The sequence below is a fragment of the Rhinolophus hipposideros genome, assembly GCF_964194185.1.
Source record: "Rhinolophus hipposideros genome assembly, chromosome: 7".
Taxonomy (NCBI): domain Eukaryota; kingdom Metazoa; phylum Chordata; class Mammalia; order Chiroptera; family Rhinolophidae; genus Rhinolophus; species Rhinolophus hipposideros.
In genome coordinates, this window is record NC_138053.1 from 743,658 (window position 1) to 762,136 (window position 18,479).

Below are 18,479 nucleotides of genomic sequence, written 5' to 3' on the forward strand. Positions count from 1 at the left end.
CCATTTGTATGTCTTCTCTGGAGAAATATCTATTCAAGTTATTTGGCCATCTTTAAAATCAGATTTTTTTTCGGGGGTGGCCAGTTAGCTCAGTTGATTAGAGTGTGGTGCTAATAACACCAAAGTTACCGGTTTGATCCCCACGTGGGCTACTGTGAACTGTGCCCTCCTTGAAAAACTAAATAAATAAAATAGAATAAGATTTTTTTTGTTGTTGAGTTTGAGGTCTCTCTCTCTCTCTCTCTCTCTCTCTCTCTCTCTCTCTATATATATATATATATATATTATATACATATATTACATATATAATATATATTAAAATTTTCTATATTTTTATTTTATTATTATTTTTTACCTTTTTTTGTTGAATTTTAAGAAGTCTTTATATATAAATTTATATATATTAAACGTTTTCTATATTTTTATTTTTATTTTATTACTATTATTTTCTTACCTTTTTTTTTAAGGAGGGTGCAGCTCACAGTGGCCCATGCAGGGATCGAACCGACAATCTTGGTGCTATTAGCGCCATGCTCCAACCAACTGAGCTAACTGGCCACCCATATATATTATTGATATTAATCCCTTGTCAGATATATGATTTGCAAATGTTTTCTCCCATTCTGTCGGGTGACTTTTGCTCTGTTCATTGTTTCCTTTGATGCACAGAAGTTTTTAAATTTGATGTATTTTATTTGTCTATTTTTGCTTTTGTTGCCTGTGCTTTTCGTGTCACATCCAAGAAATCATTGCCAAATCCAATGTCCTGTAGCCTTCTCCTTATATTTTCTTCTAGGAGTTTTATAATTTTAGATCTTACTTTTCGGTCTTTAATCCATTTTGAGTTAATTTTTGTATACGGTGCAAGGTAAGGGTCTAACCTTATTCTCTTGTTTGTGGATATCCAGTTTTCCTAACACTGTTGAAGAAACTTTCCTTTTCCTATTGTGTTGTTGAAGAACATTTGACCAATATACGTGAGAGTTTATTTCTGTGCTCTCTATTCTGTTCCATTGGTCTATGTGTCTGTCTTTATGCTGTCTTGATTACTGTTGTTTTGTAGTATGTTTTAAAACCAGGAAGAGTCCTCCAGCTTTGTTCTTTTTTACGAGATTGTTTTGGCTCTTTGGGGTCCCTTGAGATTCCATATGCAATTAGGATGAGCTTTTCTATTTCTGTAAAAAAAAATCGTTGTGTTTTGATAGGATTACATCAAATCTGTAGATTGCTTTGAGTAGTATGGACTTTTAACAATATTAAGTCTTCAAATCCATGAACTTGTCTTTTTTATTTATTTTATCTTCTTTGATTTCTTTTAGCAATGTTTTGTAGTTTTTGGTCTTTCCCCCCTTGTGAAGGAGGGGCTCTTACCTTTGAGATAGGAGAAACAGGACTCTACTACTGCCGTGACCACTGCAACCACTATCATTGCTATATCTCTACGTTGCTATATAATTCTACTGAGTGTCTATCCTTAGAAAATACACCTCCTGTGCTTGTTCCTAAACATCCCAGGCCAGATCCTACCTGGTGCTACCACCTGAGCCATAGGTGTGACTCAGTGTGCTCAGGGAATGCTGGCTAATACTTGCTTGCATGTCAACTCAGATACAATAACAGAAGTTTCTTCTCCAAGGGCATGGATACTTGAAGGGTGTTTCCCTTCATTGATCTCACAAACACAAGACTTAGAATGACCTTTGAGACACTCTCTTTTTGCATTTGCCTGAAATTCTTGCATGTTTCTGAAAGGAGGAAGACACGTTTTCCCTGTTTCAAGATCATGGAGGCAGATATTTCTGGCCAGAACTAATGTGGTACAGAGGTAAACATAGTGTCAGATTTAGAAAAATTGAGCTTAAATCCTTATGATCTGATCTTGGGCATGCCCCTTACCTTCCCTGACTGAGAATTAGATGGCAAAATGTATGTAGATTTCCCAACATAAAGTTAGTCCTTAGCAAGTATTATTTTCTTCTCTCTCCTTTTCCTTATTTAGGAGCCTAACCTTTATCTGCACCTCTATAAAATGAGATAGAATTAAATTTACCAGATTTATTGGCAGAAACCCCACAAGTAAAGTGGGTTTTAATAAATACACTTGTGTTTATTAATGGGGGTCAATAAACACATTTGTATGTGTGCATAATAACTTTTCTCTTAAACAAGAAAGAAGTTTATTTGTCTCTCTTAAAAGTTTAGACTGGGGGCGGACAGGTAGCTCAGTTGGTTAGAGCGCCAGCTCTGGGCAACAGGGCTGCCAGTTTGATTCCCACATGGGCCAGCGAGCTGCACCCTCTGCAACTAGAATGAAGTGAATGAGCTGTTGCTCAGCTCCCGGGTGGCCAGATGGCTCAGTTGGTTGGAGTGTGGGCTCTCAACCACAAGGTTGCCAATTCAACTCATCAACTCCCACAAGGGATGGTGGGCTCCACCCCTGCAACTAACAATGGCAACTGGACCTGGAGCTGAGCTGCGCCCTCCACAACTAAGATTGAAAGGACAACTTAACTTGGAAAAGTCCCAGAAGTACACACTGTTCCCCAATAAAGTCCTGTTCCCCTTCCCCCCCAAAAAAAGTTTAGAAAGAAAAAAGTTTAGACTGGTGGTCCAGTTGCTAGAATGGTCCTCCATGGTGTCAGAGTCTTGAGCTCCTTTGATCCAGGTGCTCCACTCTGTTTGGCCTCCTTTAGAAGGACAGCATCTGTATCCCAGGAGGAAGGAGGGAGAGAAAAAGAAGAGGGAAGGGTGTGTGCCATCTTTTGAGGAAGATTCCTGTTATGTCCAAAACTTACTTGGACTCACCTCGCTGTAAGAGAGGCTGGCAAATATAGTCTTTACCCTGGGCAGCCATGTACAATCAGAGAGAGTTTGATTTTTACAGAACAGTGGGACAGTGGGTTGGTCTCAACCATGGCTGCCCACTAGAAACATGTGGGGAATTTTAAAGAATCCCAATGCCCATGCTGCACCTCAAAGTAAATCAGACTTGATGGGGATAGCACACAAGCATTGGTATTTTATGAAGCTCCCTCCTAAGTTTCAATGTGCAGGCAAAGGTTGAGAACCTCTGCTTAAAAGGTATATCAGGGACAAGCTAGCAGTGTTTGCTTAGCCACTGATTACAGCCCTCAGCCCAGTGGAGTTGGCTTGAGCCCCAATCAAGACTTAGTAAATCTGAATCTGGACTTGGGAAGCATGGGGCTAGAGAATCTGTATTTGTAAATAAGTTTCCCGGATGATTCTTATAGACAAGAGAAGTTGGAGAACCCCTAGGTTCCCACAATTACAAACTGGTTCAGAAAGCTGGCTGCTGTAGAATAGGCTTCTTTTAACAAGTTTGGAAAGATAAACAAAGAATATTTTCTCTTCTTGATTTGTCTAGATGAGTAGTCTTCTTTCCATAGACACCCACTATATGCCAGGGTCTGTTCTAATAGCTAGAGATATATTAGTCAACAAAAGAGACAAAAATTCAAACCCTGAGGGAGCTTCCATTCTGTCAGGGGCACATAGATGATCAGCAATAAATCTAGTAGATAAGTAAAGTATGTTAAAGTAGATAACTATTTTTTGGGGAAAATAACTAGAGCTAGGTGAGGAAATCCTTACTGCTGAACAGAGTGGCGGTCTTTCCCAAATGTCCATGTCCTAATTCCTGGAATCTGTGAATATTTTACCTTAAATAGCAAAAAGGACTTTGCAAATGTGATTAAGGATTTAAAATGGGGAGATTATCCTGGATTATCTGGGTCAAAGCAACGTAATCACTAGGCTTCTTTTAAAGGGAAAGAGGAAGGTAGGAGAGACAGAGCTGGAGAAAGATGTGACAATGGAAACAGAAATTAGAGAGAGAGAGAGAGAGAGAGAGAGAGAGAGAGAGAGAGAGAGAGAGATTTGATGATGCCATGTTACTCACTTTGAAGATGGAGGAAGGGGCCATGAACCAAGGAATGCAGTTGGCTTTTAGAAGCTGGAAAAGGCAAGGAAACAGATTCTCTCTTGAACCTCCAAAGGATTGCAGCCCTGCAGACACCTTGATTTCAGTCCTATAAGACTTAGGTCAGATTTCTCACCTCTGGAACTATAAGATAATGAATTTGTATTGTTTTAAGACAAAAAGTTTATGGTAATTTGTTATAGTGGCAATTGGAAATTAATAATGGGAATGGGCACAGAGCAATATAAAATAGAGTGGTCAGGGTTGACCTTATTAAAGTGAAAATTAAAAAAGGCTTGAAGGAGGTGAAGGAGCCAACCAAGGGGCTAACTGGGGGGAGAGCATTTCAGGCAGAAGGAAGAGAATAAAGGCCCTAAGAGGGAGCTGTCTGGGGTAGCTGAGGCTCAGCAAAGAGGCCAGTGAAGCAGAGAGAGTGAGAAAGAGAAGTAGAGGAGTTCAGAAAGTTGGTGAGCCACGGTCAGTGCAAATCATGTGAGCCATCGCAGGTCATTGCCAAGGCTTTGGCTTTTACTTTGACTGCAGTGGAAATCACGAGAGGGTTCTGAGCCGAGAGGCGACACAATCTGTCTCCTGATTTAAAAGGATCCTCTTGCTGCTGAGTTGAGAAGAGACTGAAGGAAGATTTGGATAGAAGGAGGGAGAACACGCTGTCCCAACATCTGGGTGGGAGACGGTAGTGGTTCTGACCAGGGTCATAGCAGTGGTGAAAGTGGTCAGATTCTGCATACATTTTGAAGATCATCAACAAAATTTCCTGACAGAGGAAAGACAGCAGACATGGTTGAGTTTTATTCCTGTGGAATTCTTAAGTGATTTTAAAAAATAATACCGCCTTTTCCAATCCTACCAAGTATAGGAAGCTAGATTTAAAAAATCTCAAATCAGATGGATCCCTTTGGCCACATATCCCATGCAACACCACAGATTTGTGTTGCTAAGGCTTAGGAGACCCTTGCACAGAAATAGTTGCCTGTCTAATCAGTTCTATTAATCAAATTCTTTTCATCATGCTTGATACATATGATTTTTGGAATTCTTTGAACAGCTTGTAATATTTTATTGGTTCCCTCATTAATTATTTCTCCCTAAAATCAGTTTTGATTAATGAGAAAATGAAATTATGTTATTTGCACACTTTATCCAAGATTGGTGTTATATTGGCTAAATCAAATCAATACTTAGAGCTTCTTTAGCATGGGACATTCTGGGTGTCATTATTGAAGAAGGTGCCGTTGTAAAAATAATCTTTAATAAACAGCTGCTATCATTTCAGACTACCTGCTATTTAGGCACTTTTAATTTTTTTAATCAGAAAGCACATTTAAAAAAATAGATTACTGGCACTTGTAATGAATTTAACATTCATAGTTTGTGCAGGACTGCCCTCCAGAGTTGTAATTTTACTAGTGAAGTTTCAGAAGCCACTTAGCTAGTGACTGACCCTACCTAGCCACCCAGCATCTCATCTCAGTACTTTCTTGTTTTTCTCTACTCCTCCTCAAACTTGGTCACTCTCACAAAGTGACAAAAATTTGCTTTCCTTTTGGTTTTTATAACAGCTTTATTGAGATGTAATTCACATACCATACAATTCATTTATTTAAAGTGTACAATTCATTGGTTTTTAGAATATTCAGATTTGTACATCTGTCACCACAATCAATTTTAGGGCCTATTTCTTACCCTGTAAACAAAAATCCCACACCAGGTTTTCCCCATTTCTCTGTGTCCTGCCTTAGGTAACCACTAACCACTAACTTTCTGTCTCTATAGATTTGCCTAATTTGGATATTTCAAATAATATGTGGTCTTTTGTGATGGTTTCTTTCACTTAGCATAACATTTTCAAGGTTCATCCATGTTGTAGCATGTGTCAGTACTTCATTCTTTTTATGCATGTGTCAGTACTTCATTCTTTTTATGCATGGGTCAGTACTTCATTCTTTTTATGGCCAAATCATATTCCATTGTATGGATGGACTACATTTTGCTTTTCATTTATCAGTTGGTGGACATTTGGTTTATTTCTACTTTTTGGCTATTGTGAAAAATGTTGCTATGAACATTCATGGACAAGTTTGTGTATGGGCATGTTTTCATTTCCCTTGGGTATATACCTCGGAGTGGAATTGTTATAGCCTGTAATGACTGTATAATTAACCTTTGGAAAAACTGCCAGACTATTTTCCAAAGCAGCTGCACCATGTTATGTCCCCACCATCAATGTATGAGAATTACAATTCCTCCACATCTTCGCCAATATTTGTTACTCTTTTTTATTATAATAATCCTAGGGGTATAAAGTGATAAAACATATTTCTTAATGAAAAATGGACTGAAATGAAAGTCAATGCTAGAGCTTATGAATAAAAGAGACATCTAATCATTTTTAGCCAGAATGCTGTTTTATAGTTGGCTTTTGAGTCCTGTATATATATATAAATCAGTAAGAGTCTTAAGGGTAACTTAAAATTTTCAACTAAACTTTATACTAAAGAGGTATTCATGAATTTGGGAATTTGGGAAGGTCTCAGGACTAAACCTGTGAATGTCAAGATTCTACTCTAGGTTAGAATACCAAATTTGTTTTGTCCCAGAGAGAGTATTCTAAAAATCTTGCCATTAACGATCAACTTGCTTCAGGGGCAGAGTAAAACTATTCATTTATGCTTTAGTCTCACTGCCGTGGGAGACTCAAAGGAGAAATATTTTTAATTCCTTTCTTCCCCATCCAAGAAGCTTCTGTGTTCTGAATTAGGACTCCCCATCCCTAGAAGATTCCTGATAGCTATCATGTTGCAAAGCTGGGGAAAGGGGAGTGCAGCTAGGGTTGCCTATAAAATATAGGATGCCCAGTTAAATTTGCATTTCAAATAAAGAATCAATTAATTTTTCAATATAAGTTTGTCTCCCCCCCAAAAAAAAAGTGTTGTTTATCTGCTTACAAAGTTAGCTGTGTAACCTATGTTTTTATTGGCTTAATTTGACAATCCTAAGTGGAAGGTAAAATTAGGAGCACTTACCCTGCTTCTCCCCACCCATAAGGTTGTTTTTGGAGAGTAAACATCAGTTCAAAGAGATTCTACTGAGGGTGGAGGAAGTGGAACTGGCCAACATGAGAGGTGGAGTACTGGGGTTGGCTTTGGATTGGATTCAGTGAGGGTCTGGAGCCTGTGATTTATTGCCGTGTGTCTCCTAAGAAACTCCAGCCCACTGATGGTGTGAGCAGTGGGGGTGGGTCTTAAGAAGCTGAACACAAGGTGTGGTTGTTGGGAAGCTACACTGCCAAAATCCCTGCCAAATAATCCTAGATCACTGCATGACCCAAGAGAGGGAGCAGTAGGGGCAAATGGGATGTATCTGATACATTTAGAGAGCTTAGGTCAGTGACTGGCACAAAGTAAGTGCTCTATATGTAACAGCTGCTATTTAGGACAAATGGAGCAATGTGATGTTTCGTGAATTTTCATAACATACATCAAAATAATACTGTACTTCTCCCAAAGAAGTTTATTTAGATCTCTGCTTTTCTGAATGTCCATAGATTTTACTCTTTTAAGTCAATCTACCTTGGCATTAGGCATAGCAGTCAAAAAATTCCTATAGTATCAATTTCACTGTTCAGATTATAGGAAAATACATACTACTTGAGCACCGCAGGCATATCACAGTACTGTCCAGTGATGGTTTTAGCCCAAGTCTTTTAAGCATTGTTCAGTACAATATTTAATACAGCTGAGATATTTGGAGAGTTATTTGGAGATTTTTGATAAAGGAATGTGACCCATATCTTTCAGGTTACTCAGCCTAATCACTAAATGGTTCATAATTCAACTCATTTCTATACCTCTAGATATACGAGGTCTGACAATTTAGTTTGCAAACTCACCCTAGAGAAAGTGCTACAGACCTCATTGCTGAATATCACTATGGTCACCTTCAAAGTACTCCCCTTGGGAAGCTATGCACCAAGGCCAGTGCCTAGTCCACCCTTCAAAGCAATTTTGGAACTCTTTTTCTGGAATGGCTATCAGAGCTATCATCGCATTACCCTTGGTGTCCTGAATGTCACCAAAATGTCTTCCTTTCAATATTTCCTTTCCTTTGGGTAAAGAAAGAAGTCATTGGGGGCCAGATCAGGTGAGTAGGGAGGGTGTTCCAATACAGTTATTTATTTACAAGCTAAAAACTCCCTCACAGACAGTGCCGTGTGAGCTGGTGCATTGTCATGATGCAAGAGCCATGGATTGTTGGCAAAAACTTCAGGTCGTCTAACTTTTTTACGCAGCCTTTTCAGCACTTCTAAATAGTAGACTTGGTTAACTGTCCAGTTGGTACAAATTCATAATGAGTAATCCCTCTGATACTAAAAAAGGTTAGCAACAGTGTTGCAACAAGTTCACGAACTTAATTGTCCGAACTTGTATGTATGATTTCAAACATGGCAGATCCTTGTAGAGTGTGAAAAGAGAAAGAATGCTTTTACTCTGCCACAAACAAACCTGCCAGACAGATGACCTGGAGAAGGTCACTTAGTCTCACTGAATTACTGTTTCTCCTTTGGGCTAAGAATTAAATATCTCTAAGGTTCTTTCCAATGTAAAGAGAATGGTATTTGCTATCCAAAGAACTGGATTTCAGCCCTGCCTTTGCCATTTGTTAGTTGTGTGACCTTGAGCAAATTAGAAAAACCTCTTTGAACCTCTAATTTCTCACCTGTGAAATGGGGATAATAATACTTTGCAAGTTGTTCCAAGGGTCAAATAAACCAATATGTGGAACTATACTTTCTAATACACCATAAAGTAAAAATTAATACAGGGGTATCAATTTTTATTTTTGAAAGTAGCTCATCATAAAGTAAAGCAAAACAAAATAAAGTGCAGTTTTGATTTATGGTTTTGGTTTCTTCAGAATTTACAAAACAGGAAAATTATAAATGTACTGGGGCCTTTATAGCAACAAGAACTTAGTTGAAAATATAAGCATTAATGATCTGTAATATATAGACTGGTGCATTCTAGAAATGCTTGGCCATGGTGAGGGAATATAGCCTATCAGCTCTGAAATAGAAGCGTTGAACCAACACCAGGAAACAGCTGGGTTATTGGTTTCCAACAGGGCACAAAACATAGCACATCAGGTAGGCATGAAACACTTTGATCCTTGGCACCTAAAACAACGGAGTTCTCACTGGGGATAACAGAGAGAGAGCGAGAGAGAGAGAGAGAGAGAGAGAGAGAGAGAGAGAGAGAGAGAGAGAGAGAGAGAAAGATGTACAAATATGGAAAGGGGGAACTAGAATGAGCCCTGTGGTGTTGGCTTGGAATTGGAATGGTTGGTATAAATTCATACTTCATAATGTAGAGAGATATAGATATAAGTATAGATATTAAAGTGTGGGGGGGAGGGGAGGCATGAATACATACATTTATTCCCTCTTCTGTCCACCCAGAGGCCCTGGGAGCAGTGACGTTCTAATAGTGATAAACATACTTAGCACTTAGAACTTGGCCTCTAAACAGTATTCCACATTAAAAAAAAAACCAAGGCTATTTGAAAAACGAGTTATCTCAGGCAAGGTTTGGGCAGAGAATATATAATGTGGACCTAGAAAATTCTGTTGTGAAGAAAGTGTTCAAATAATAATGAGAACATGCCAAAAGACAGAGTGTAATTTGAAGGAACGCCCACTTGCCAAATCTGAGACAATTTTACCATCAAATCAACTGAAAAAATATAGAAATTCATGAGTCCACACAGACCTAAAAAATAAATGAGGAGAAGAGAAACTCTCCTTTACATAGTAGACTATAAATTAACAAATGTAGACAAAGCCAAGAGGGGCTACAGATAAGAGAGAGTCAAAGAAGTATAGTGGACCGAAAGAAAGAGATGTACTGAGAAGGAGGGTGTGTCAATAGTGTTGGCTATTACAGAGGGGACAAAGTGAACCCTGGGAAATGTCTGATAGATTCATGCCCTGGATTATTGGTGAAAATCAGACTGAGGGGTTGAGGTGGGAATGGGAAGTGAGAAAGTGGAAACGGACAACTCCCTGAAGAAATTTCACTATGAAGTGGAAGAAACAGTGGGGTGGCCGCTGGGGAGCACACTGAGTTTAGGAAGGGCTTTGTAAATGGAAGAAATGTGAGTAGTTTAAATGCTAATGGGAAAGAGCTTAAAAAGACTGGTTAAAAATACAGCTGCAAAGTCGGCTGCAAAGTCCCCGAAGAAGGGCTGAAACCTCCTCTTCCTGCCGGAGCCCCGGGGAGCCTTCTCCTTGGGCAGGCGCCCCCGGAAGCGCCCCACTCGCGCGGTGGAGACCCTGGCCACCTGCAAGGCGCCGCCCCGCTCCTCCTACTCTGGTGTCCCGTAGGCTGCGCGCCAGCCGCGCTGGGCAGCTGTGTTGTGTGCGCGCGGGCTAAGTCACGCAGCCCGTGCAGCTCGTTCTGGGCCACGCGTTCCTTCTTGGCTCGAATCCGCTCGGCGAACTGGTCCTCCAAGGGGTCGGCACTGCCGGGCCCCTCCTCGATCAGCCATTGCTTGGAATCGTCGCGGGCGCGCTGGTAGCCCCAGCGCCGCCGCCACTGGCCGCTCACCTCGTCCCGCACCAGACTGGTCTTCTTGTAGGGACGGATGCCCTTGAGGCGCGCGAACTGCTGCCATCGTGTAAGCGGCCGTGGCCGGGGCACCGGCTTCTCGCGCGGCAGGCGAGGGGTGGGCCCCGGCATGTGCGCCACCAGCGCCTCCTCCACGCGCTCTGTGGGCAGCTGCCACAGCTGGTTGATGACCAGCTGAGCGTTGTCCAGCGCCAAGGCCCGCAGTTCGGCCTCCGGCGTGGGTCGCCCCACCCCCACCCCGCGCAGCCCAGTGGTGAGTTCCGGCCCGAGGCCATCCGGTTACCCAGGGCGAACTCCATCCATCTCCAGCTCCTTGTGCACTGTGATGCGTGGCAGCTGATCCGCCTCCTCCCACTCCGCCTTTGCCAGCAGCTCCTCTATGCTCGGGCCCTTTATAGCTTCAGCTGGGCTCACTCACTCCAAGAAGACAGTTCACATAACTTCCTATCGTTTCTTATAGCCACAGGGCTGTTGTTGAAAATCAAACACCAATTTGTGTTTGTGGACGGCTGAATTACAAGAGTTGAACTCACAGTTTTATCAGGTTTCTCAACTGGTAAAGAATGGGATCCTAAAGCTTGGAATGGGAACACGTGTTTGGACCCAGATGCAATTGACAATCTCTCATGGAAGCTGAGAAGCCAAAGGGGTGGATTATGCCAATGTGGGGACAGAGCCAGGAGTGCAGTTTCCAGGCTCTCGGCCTCATGTGCAAAGGTGCTGGCTCAGGTAGTAAATGGACATCAACTGTGATTGGATGGTCATCAGCTGTGGCTAGTTGGCCGTCAGCTGTAACCAGTGAGCCGTTGGCCACTAATATAACTGTTGTGGCTGCGCTAGCAGCAAATGGGGGCTAGCAAGAAGATGGTGGCTGGCAAGTGCAGATTGCAGTTAGGATGGCGGGTTGCGGACAGTGTGGCTTCTGCTTCCTGTGTCTCCAACCCAGCCGCCAGTGAGAGTATAGTGGTATGGCACCCCTACCTATGGCTCCGTGGGTGTTCCTTTTTGGCCTCAGCATGTCCTGCGTTCTTATGTGGGGAGCGGGACAGGAGACCCCACATGATGCCCTGCATGACAACCAATTTTAAATGTATTGCTTTTCAGCTCCAAATCCATTCTTCACTGCCTGCTCTGCAGAAATAAAAATGGGCCCTTTAAATATGTTTTCTTTGCCAGCTGGTGTGATGTCCTGCTTTGTCAGTAGAGGGTACTGGGGAGACATTGCAGGAGGAAGTTTTCTTTCTTGCTTCTGATGTGCAGACCTCAGCAGATTGTCCAGGCCCAGATCTTGCTTCATAGGTTCTTCCTTATCCTGGAGGCTGGTTCCACTCAGTCACACAGGCTAGGAACCTGACAATCACCTGAAACTTCTGTGTTAACACCAGACCAAGTCAATTCTGTCTGCAGGGCATTTCTCATCCTCCCACCCCCCTGACCTTCCTTTGCCCCATTCCATTTCCACTCCTACTGTGTTAGTTCAAGCCTTGCTCAGAGGGTTCAGAGAGCTCTGAGCCTGAAGTCTAATCCTGTACTTTCACCTCAATTCATTCACCACACTTCAGACAGAGTGATTTTACTAAAATAAAATCTGATCTTGCTTAAATTCTTCAAATGGGTTCCCACTGTTTATAACAGTGGTCTCCAAATTTTGTTCCTGGACCCCACCACTAAAATGTTTTTGAGCATACTACCACAATATATGTACTTCTCTACTTAAAATTATGAATATAATACAATATATACAAAAAGAGAAATGAAAATGGGCAAGGTAAAAATAAATAGAAATAGAATAGTATTTTCTTTCCACATCTTAATAGTTATTTTTGGAATCTCCTGAGGAGTATTTGCCTACTTTGGATATCATTAATTAATTGAACAAAAGAACTGCTTGGCTTGTCATACAAAGCCCTCATGATGACTCCTACTTGACATTAAAACTTGGCTTCAAAACTACCTCACCTTCCACCTTCTCTTACTTTTCCAGCTGAAGTTAGACAGTTCTGTCCAAGATCCCACAGTCCCTTTTTCATATTTTTTCCATAGCAGTTTTTACTAGTGGTAGCTCTAGAATCTCCACCTTGAAGACTTAGAGGCAGAAATTGAGCTGGGGTAGTGGGGTTTGGAAGGAGTTCAGCTACCTGAATCCGTGTTTGCATAACTAACACCCCCTTTTCACTTAGATTGTAGGGACTCTACTTGGTGACGTCAGTGGGGAATGGTGAAGATGTGAGGATAGTGAAGCCCCAAACCCCACCTCTTGGCAAATCTGAGGGATTGATGCAGCGCCTATCAGGGCCTGTTAACAGGGGCCTCATTGGAAGAATGAGCACCATGTCTGGTTCACTGGGGTCAAGGGAAAAGTGATTCTAAGAGGCCTGTTCAGTCTGTCTCTCATCATCCTGTAACTCAGTCATGTTAGAGATGTTGGTGAAGCGATAGGGCCAGATCTGTCACAGGGTCATTGCCTGGGTGAGCCATTCAGGATGTGTGGTGGGATGTGTGCCACAGTAGGGCTGGAGACAGGGAATAACATGGTCTGCTTCACCCTTTATATACACCACTCTGGCTGTCTTGTGGAAAATAAGTTGTAGAGGGACAAGTGGAAGCAGGGTTAGTAGCTTTGTGTGGGTCCTGTGGTGGCAGTGGGACCCCAGGTGGGCCATGGCCCTAACAATGCCAGGAGACATGCCACATCAGAGGAAGATCCAATGGGGTAGCCAAGAACACATGTGACACACGCGCTGGGCAGCTTAGGATTTCATAGGAAATAGAGTTTCTAGAGTGCAGGTGGGGCAGGAACAAAACCAACGACTCTCTCTCATGACTATGATGGTGGATTCATTTTTCACCTGCAGACTAGCATTAGCATGGCCTGGGAAACAGGGGCACACCTTTATTACCATTTGCTTTTCATCTATCATTAAGAATTTACTTTTTAAGTGATATAGTATGAACACACACACACACACACACACACACACACACAAACACATTCATTGTGAAAGAGACATTTGACTACCTAGAAATGGATAAGCTTCCTCGGGTTTTTGAAACCACCCTTAGAGCAAACACTAAAGAAGTACAAAGTATCATTATTAATGAAGGTAATCCGAGATGACCGTGAGTCAGTAGTACTTTGCACTCAACCACCTTCCAGCAGAGCATCTCAAAGGGCTGGATATATCTGAACATCAAACCCTTCCACAAAGATCAGGAGGTTCCGTAATGATTACCTTTCTTAAGACCTAAGTATGACCCTTGTCAGGGTGAAATTAGCAGCTATTTCCCAAATCATAGAGATATTGAGTAACAGCCTTGGTCAGGAAATGAGTATTGCATTTGGCTTGTCTTAACAAGTTCCTGGCCTAGGCAAGTGGGAGTATTGCAGAAATGTGTGTGTGTGAACACGTGTGCATGCAAGTGGGGGTGGGAGGTGAACTTTATAAAACCAGCAGGAGTCAGTCTGGTAGAACAATGCTAGCTTTGGCATCAGGCAAAATTCTGACCCTGCCCTTGCTATCTCTGTGAATCTAGAAAGTTAAAAAATACCATGGGCCTCAGTTTCCTCTTCTGGAAAACAAAGATTATAATTCTATTTATAGATTATAATATGATGAATCATGTGGATTAGACAATCCAATATGTGCAAAACATCTGGTACATAATAGGTTCTGAATAAAAATTATTTCCTGTAGCTTGTTCTTAATGACTTCTTAATTTTAAAAATGTTAGAATGACTATTGTTTTTGTAAAAAATAATTTGTAGTTATATAAAATCAAGTCATATACAAAAGTACAAAGAAGGAAGTAACAAATCCTGAAATTTCCTATCTCCAAGAAATTACTGTTTTCTTTTTTATTTATTAATAGTGCCTCTGATAAGGAGCTAATATCCAAAATATGCAAGGAACTCATACGACTCAACAACAAAAAAGCAAATAACCCAATTGAAAAATGGGCAGAGGACCTGAAGAGACATTTCTCCAAAGAGGACTTACAAATGGCAGATAGACATATGAAAAAATGCTCAATATCACTAATCATCAGAGAAATGCAAATAAAAACCACAATGAGATATCACCTCACCCCAGTCAGAATGGCTATCATCAACAAGACAAATAGTAACAAGTGTTGGAGAGGCTGTGGAGAAAAAGGAACCCTCATACACTGTTGGTGGGAATGCAGACTGGTGCAGCTGTTATGGAAGGCAGTGTGGAGGTTCCTCAAAAATTTACGAATAGAATTACCATATGACCCAGCAATCCCTCTCCTGGGTATCTACCCAAAAAATATGAAAACATTTATCCATAAAGACACATATGCTTCAATGTTCATTGCAGCTTTGTTTACGGTGGCCAAGACATGGAAACAACCAAAATATCCTTCGATAGATGAATGGATAAAGAAGTTGTGGTATATATACACAATGGAATACTATTCGGTGGTAAGAAAAGATGAAATAGGACCATTTGTGACAACATGGATGGATCTTGAAATTATAATTCTAAGAGAAATAAGTCAGACAGAAAAAGTCAAGAACCATAAGATTTTACTGTTATGTGGTATATAAACCGAAAACAACAAAAGAACAAGACAAACAACTGAAAGAACACAAACTCATAGACACAGACAATAGTTTAGTGGTTACCAGAGGGTAAGGGGTGAGTGGGGCTCTAGAAGAGGGTAAACGGGGTCTAATACATGGTGATGGAAAGAGAACTGACTCTGGGTGGTGAACACACAATGTCCGATATACTGTATTATAGAATTGTACACCTGAAATCTATGTAACTTTATTAACAATTGTCGCCCCAATAAGCTTTAATTTAAAGGGGAAAAAAAGAAATAATTGTTTTTAACATTTGGTGATAACCATTTCATACATCTTTCTGAGCAAATGTAGATAGATAGGTGAATGAATTAAAAATAACTACATATTTTATATGTATTTTAGTTTAAATAAATACATGATAACTTTAATTTTGCTTGATGTAACAGATATAGTTAATGAAACTAAAGTAAGATGAAAAATTTTCTGAACTTCAAATAAATGCTTATGAACAGTGATATTTGTTTCTTCAAGATTCATTAAGGTTATAAAAAAGATAATAGAAAATATGATGATTCTTTTTAATCTGCAGTTTGCATTTTTAGCTCACATATGCTTTATTTCCTGAACTGGTACATATTTGAGTTTCTGCTTAAGGCCTTTTTGTATTTGGATGATATCTTTCTGGTATTCTTGATTAATGCTCCTTTTCTTCAGTTCTTCTTTCGAGCTATGACTCTAGTATCTCCTGGAGTTGGCTGTGGCTATGGAAAGTTCTGAGGCTAGCTGAAGGCTCTTCTCATGTGTAGGTCATGTTTTCTTGCCTGAAGGCCTGTGGAATGCTTTCTTTATCCTTGAAGTTCAATAGCTTAGCCAAGATTGGCTCTGAGCCAGTCATTAATTTTTCCAGGTATATGGTGTGCTCTTTGACTTCTGATTATATTCTTCTATATCTCTGCATACGTTTCCTGTTTCATTTTTTAGGTTCTCTGCCTCAGGGTCACCAATTGACAACCTAGAGTTGGATCCTCTGTTTTAATTTCCATAATTATTCATTTTTTCAGGTCTTCAATCTATTTTTTTTTATATAATGCTTTATTCCTGGATTTTAATTTAATTTAATTTTTAATCTTTTTTATTAGTTGCAGGTGTATAAAACAACATAGTGATGAGACATTTATATACCTCACAAAGTGGTATCCCCAATAAGTCTATTATGCATCTGACACTGTACATAGTTATTACAATATTATTGACTATATTCCCTATGCTGTACTTTATATCCCCATGACTATTTTTTTAAATTATACTTGACATTTAGTATTACTTTATATTAATTTCAGGTGTACAGTGTATTGGTTAGGCATTTATATAATTTGTGAAGTGATCCCCCCGATAAGTCTAGCACCCGTCTAACACTGTACATAGTTACTACAATATTATTGACTATATTCCCCATGTTGTATTTCACATCCCAGTGACTATTTGGTAACTACCAATTTGTACTTAATCCCTTCACTGTCTAACACTGTACATCGTTACTACAATATTATTGACTATATTCCCCATGTTGTATTTCACATCCCAGTGACTATTTGATAACTACCAATTTGTACTTAATCCCTTCACTTTTCTCGCCCATCCCCCAACCTCTTCCTATCTAGTAACCATCAGTTTGTTCTCTGTATCTATGGGTCTATTTCAGTTTTGTTTGTTCATTTATTTTGGTCTTTAGATTCCACATATAAGTGAGATAATATGATATTTGTCTTTCTCAGTCTGACTTATTTCACTTAGCATAATACCCTCTAGGTCCATCCATCTTGTCACATTTAATCTATTTCTTTAATCCTCTGAATTCGCTGATTATCTCAAACATTTCCTCTGTTAATAACTTTTATTTTTGATCATGTTGGTACTCTTCCTTGTTTCTAATTGATTAGGTTTTAATAGTGGTATTTTGGTCCTCTCTTTTCTTCCTTAGTTCTATAATTCCCGTTTTCATCTAATTCTGAAGTGTCATTTCTTATGCTTGTGCTCTTTTTCTTCTGATTCAGAGCACTTGTAGGGGCATTTTCATCTAATTTTGGCCTACATTTTCTTACAAATAGGGTTCTAAATGTAGCATCTCTAGGATTAGTCTTCTTCTCTGTCTAATCCTCTGGCTAGGTAATCTCTTCTGTCCTTTGACTTTGAATGCCACGTATATTCTAACGACTGGCATGGTCATACCTTTAGCCCACACCTCTCTATTGAACTCAAATTAAATTTCAACTGATTCCTTGATATTTCCATTTGCATCCACATTTGCATTCCACATGCATTTCCATATGCATTTCAAAATCCAAATAGGTGAAACTCTTGGTTTTCATCTCCCTCCTCCCAGTCACCTATTCTCCCTCAGTCTTCTCCATCAGAGTACCAGGGCACCAATATTCACCTTATCGCTCAAGCTAAAGGCTTCAATGTCATCCTTCTCCTCAGGCCCTAAATCCAGTCCACTACCAAGTCCTGATGTCTCTACCTTCCAAATGTGTCCTAGCATACTGCATGTCTTTCATCTCCATGCCACTGTCATTTCTTCCTGGATACTTCCTGGAAAAATTAATGACTGGCTCAGAGCCAATCTTGGCTAAGCTATTGAACTTCAAGGATAAAGAAAGCATTCCACAGGCCTTCAGGCCTCCCTAGCTGACCTAGCTGGCCTCCTTCTTCCACTGTTGTTCCCCTATAACTTATTTTCCATCCAGGAACCAGGATGTGGTGGTTTCAAACATGTCTGCAAATTCTCCAACACTTCTTTCATCAAGAGGTGGAATCCAGTTCCCCTTCCCTTGAATATGGACTTTGTCACATTCTTCTAAGAATAGAATGCCCATGACTTCCAAGGCTAGGTCATAAAAGATTATTGGCTTCCAGCTGGCTCTTTTTCCTGGGATGGCTGCTCTTGCAACCCATTCACCATTCCTTAAGAGCCCAGGTCACTTGGAGAGAGTGTAAGTGTTCTTCCCGACAGCCCACATTAACCACTAGATATTTGAGTGAGAAATGCTTGAGATGACCTGAGCCTCAGTCATTGTTCAAAGGTAGTGGTTTAAAACATAAGAGACCAAGAACCATCTAGTTGAGTCCAGTCAACCTCCAGAACTGTGAGAATAATGAGTGTTATTTGACACCACTAAGCTTAGGGTGGTTTGTTACATAGCAATAGATAATTGATAAACACGGTGATTTTCAAAAATAAATGATATTATTTTGAAATATCCCACTGACAACATTTAATGGTTTAGAATTGACTTTAAAATAAAATAAAAACCAAATCCTAGCACGATCTGGCCTTGCCTGC

At 40.4% G+C, this 18,479-nt stretch overlaps 1 pseudogene across 1 annotated transcript; it reads right to left on the minus strand.

Annotated features, from left to right (window-relative positions):
- Nucleotides 1–4,418: 4,418 nt before the first annotated feature.
- Nucleotides 4,419–12,917, minus strand: LOC308500241 (ribosome biogenesis regulatory protein homolog; annotated as a pseudogene). Its single transcript has 3 exons — nucleotides 12,839–12,917; nucleotides 10,166–10,988; nucleotides 4,419–4,715 (listed from the first exon to the last, which is right to left on the minus strand). The product of its transcript is annotated as a ribosome biogenesis regulatory protein homolog (transcript).
- Between the last annotated feature and the right edge of the window lie 5,562 nt (nucleotides 12,918–18,479).